Raw genomic sequence first — 3948 nt, 5'->3', positions numbered from 1 at the left:
CTAAAGCCCAACAATCATATACCAAACAAGCCAACAAGAAAAGACAAGCCATGAATTTCAAAGTTGATGATTATGTTTGGCTTAGAATAGAAAAGCGTAGACTGCAAAGTGTAGACAGACATCCAGTTGTCAAATTAGCTCCTAGATTCTACGGACCATTTAGAATTATTCATAAGATTAATGACAATGCATTCAAGTTAGAATTGCCATTTCATTGGAAAATTCATAATACATTTCATATTAGTTTATTGAGACCATTTAGAGGCCAATTACCTATCCACCCTGTCTATGAAAACCCACCTTTACTAGAAGAAGAGACTGAAATACTTGAACCAGAAGCCATCATAGACACTGACTACATGACCACTAGAACTGGCCGAAGGTATTCTAGATATCTAGTGAAATTTAAGAACCATCCTGTAGAGGAAGCACAATGGATGCACGCTAGAGACTTAAATGCTTTCCCCACTCTGTTAGCTCCACATTGAGCTAATAGCAATTGAGGTCAATTGCTATCCCACCCCGGGGGTATGATGCCAGGAGGCATATTCCACGGTGGATTCCGTGAGGTTTTACGGTGGATTCCGTAAACTTAGATGACCGGGGCTCATATGCAAAGAGGATTCTTTGTGCGAGAAGTTGATGGGGACGCCTGTCCTTTTCGGGCGTTTCATTAATTTAGTGTGTACATGGGTGATTCCATAGCGGGTGATTCCGCAAAATGCATATTAAATTAATAAACGTTTATGAGTTTAGAGTGCGCACTCGTAATAAATTAAGGTTAGGATTTATTTCTAACCAGTTGATTTATTTATGTAGCTGAAGACTGCTAGGTATTCACTTTTGTCGGTTTAATTGTGTTATTTTACTAACGATTGTGAATGCTTCAGTTGATGTGTAGAGATAGCAGCAGTGGCGGAGGAAAGCATTGGAGTCTAGCGGGTTTTCGACTCTTGGACTAGATTTTGATAGGCGCCACGCCTATATTTTGTTATGTCTATTGAGACATCGATTATTTATTATTATTTTATATGCGCTTATGCGCCTGGATATGTTATTTCTATTTGGACATTGAGATTGGGCGTGCCAGACTCTATGGGCACCGTCCATTAGCTTTATTTTCCTATTTTTGGTAGAAAGCAAACTCAAAAGCTAAAAAGCTTGTCATATTTTTGTAATTGGGCTATTATTGAGCATGAAGATTGGAAATATACATTAAATACATGCTTTGTGAAGCGCTCACACAAGGCATGGGGGAGATTGGACCCAATTTGTCTCTTGCCTCTTGTCGTGCATGCTTTTACATGGGTTTTTGTGCTAAAAAGTAGAGTACTTTGTTCTTGGGGACCTTCCGGGATTCACCACGTGAGCTATCTGTGTCCGATCTGCGCACCAATAACAAAGCTTAAGTTTTGGATTTCAATGATTTGCGGCGTTAACATGTCTTCGACGGCGCCAATTCAAGTGACGATATCCTGACGTCTTGGCAATAAAAAAATGATTGACTTTAAGCTTTAAAACTTAAAGCTTAAAGCCTTTAAGTTTTACTAAGGCTTAAAATTTAATTCTTAATCTCTTCCATAGCAGCAGTTCACACACAACCAATTCCGAACTGGTTTTCGACCTCCCTGCAAGCCTCCGTTCACACCCGTGCTGTGACAGAGATAATTTTCAACTAGTAGATTGCTATAGGCAGTCTTCACGGGCAAAGAATTCGTCGAAGAAGGATTTCAAACACTTCCGTATCCGCAAAGAAGAAACATTGTTAAAAGTCATTTAAAAAAAAAAGAGCAAGCCTTGTAAACCCAACTTTGAGCTACGCTCATCCCGCTAACAAGATTTCGAGTGTGTGAGGTTGTTTGAAATTTTGTAGGATGACCGATCAAAATATGAAAGATTTTATGACCGAAGGTGATTTACCGGAACCAATGATGGAGCAAAAATTAGACCTAATTATGATGCAGCTTCAAGAGGAACGAAGAGCACGTCAAACGTTGCAAGCTCAATTGGCCACTCTTCAATGATCTACTACTGATTAAGATGGACCGCAACCTGAAGATATTATACGACGCATGATCTGTGCGACACTTGAAGCACAATCTATCTGGAAAGAAGCTAAGATAAGTAAAAGAAATTTCAAATTCTGTACTTTCAATGGGTTACGCAATGGAAAGACTGTTCTCACTTTTATCACAGTTTGATGATTATTTCCATAAAAAACAGTATGCCGAAAAAGACAAACTCAAGTGTGTCACTAATCATGTAGTGGACAGAGCATCACTATGGTGGACTGTTGTCCACAAAAGCATTGATTGACCTACTACTTGGGAGACTTTTCAAAAGAAATTTTTGCAGAATTTTCTTCCACCTCAATTCCACGAAAAAGCAATCAAACAATGGGATCTTCTGCAACAAAGAGATCGCAAGCCTATTTTACAATATACCGAGCGTTTCTGGAATGCCTTATTGCAACTTTGAATGCTCGAAGATATACCTGAGGCAACCCATAAGTACAAGTTTATGTTTGGTTTGTTTGGTCACTTCTATGCGGAAGTGAACATGTTTAAGCAAACGACTCTCGAGGATGCGATTTCCTTGGCCCATGATACTGAAGACAAAATTCGAGGACGAGAGAAGTGACCGCAACAAATCTCAAATAACGGTAACTTCGGTACAAAGCAATTCAATTCTAACTTTCAAAGTTTCAATCAAAACCGCTTTGTTCCATCTTCATTCCGTAAATCTTGGACACGATCCCCTGCTTTGCCATCAAACACAAATCCAAATCCTAAGCCATCTTTCCAGCAAAATCCCAACATTCCTAAACTTCCTGCTATTACCAATAATGTTTCTAAAGCCAAATCCATAGTTTGCTATAAGCGCCATCAACCTGGACATCTAGCGGTGAATTGATCTTAGGAATGCCTTGGCGTCATCAATATAATCCCGATATAGATTATTCTACACATTCAATGAATATTCATTCTAATGGAAAACAAATTACATTGCATGGTATGCAACTTTCGATAATTTTCCATTGCTTAGTCATACACAAGCTAAACATGCATTAAGAAAAGGTAGCAAATCCTACTTAATATGGGTGAATGAAATCGAAGTTAAAGAAAATCAGATGCATCTTAGGCACGCACAATTTCTTTCACAATTTAAAGATTGTTTTGCTGCACATCCTGAAGATCATAAAATAGACTTAATTCTAGGTTCTCAACCACCATGTAAAGCATCTTATCGACATAATCAAATTGAACAGAAGAAATGTTGAGGGGGGTTCATGAGGTTGTTAGCCTTGCATACTTGCTCAAACTACTCGACAAAGTTGTAGGGGTTATTGCTGCTTGCTTGATATTTATTGAGTTGCTTGGCAGCTATCGATATCTTTGTTTGGCTTGTGATATTTGGGATGACTCTTAGTAGCAATGATATTGCCAAGGTTGCTCCACTTTGCTTGGTGTTGGTGTTGTCTAGCAATCTCTTTGTTATCCCTCAAACGAACGGAGGTGGAAAATCCGGAAAAGCTAAAGCAGAAGACAAAGACAAAGGCTAAGGCAAAGAGAAACGGAAGACAAAGACGCACAAGGAGAAGAGTCCTAAATAAAGAAGAAAGGCGCACAAGGAAAAGCGCAAGTCAAAACTTTTGTAAAAGAGCGCAAGCGCATCATGGTTTAATTCAAGGAGTGCCGGTGTGCAATTTGTAAATGTAGACGGGCGGTGGAAAGGAAGCTAGGAAGATAGAAGGACAATGGGAAAAAGGGCCTAGGCTACGGCCGGCGGCCATGTAAGAAAGAGGAAAAGGGGATGACCGCCCAAAAGGGATTTAGGGTTTTGTATATACAGTTGAAAAGTGAATGAGAAGCTCATTCTTGTGTGTGGCTAAAGCTTCTTCTTCTTCTTCTTCTCTTGTTTGTTGCCTTCTTGCTTGTGCTTGAGAAA

The sequence above is a fragment of the Lygodium microphyllum genome, chromosome 7 (genome assembly GCF_053477565.2).
Source record: "Lygodium microphyllum isolate KBCC chromosome 7, Lygodium_microphyllum_v1.1.10, whole genome shotgun sequence".
Classification (NCBI taxonomy): Eukaryota; Viridiplantae; Streptophyta; class Polypodiopsida; order Schizaeales; family Lygodiaceae; genus Lygodium; species Lygodium microphyllum.
Note: the sequence above shows the minus strand (reverse complement) of the source record.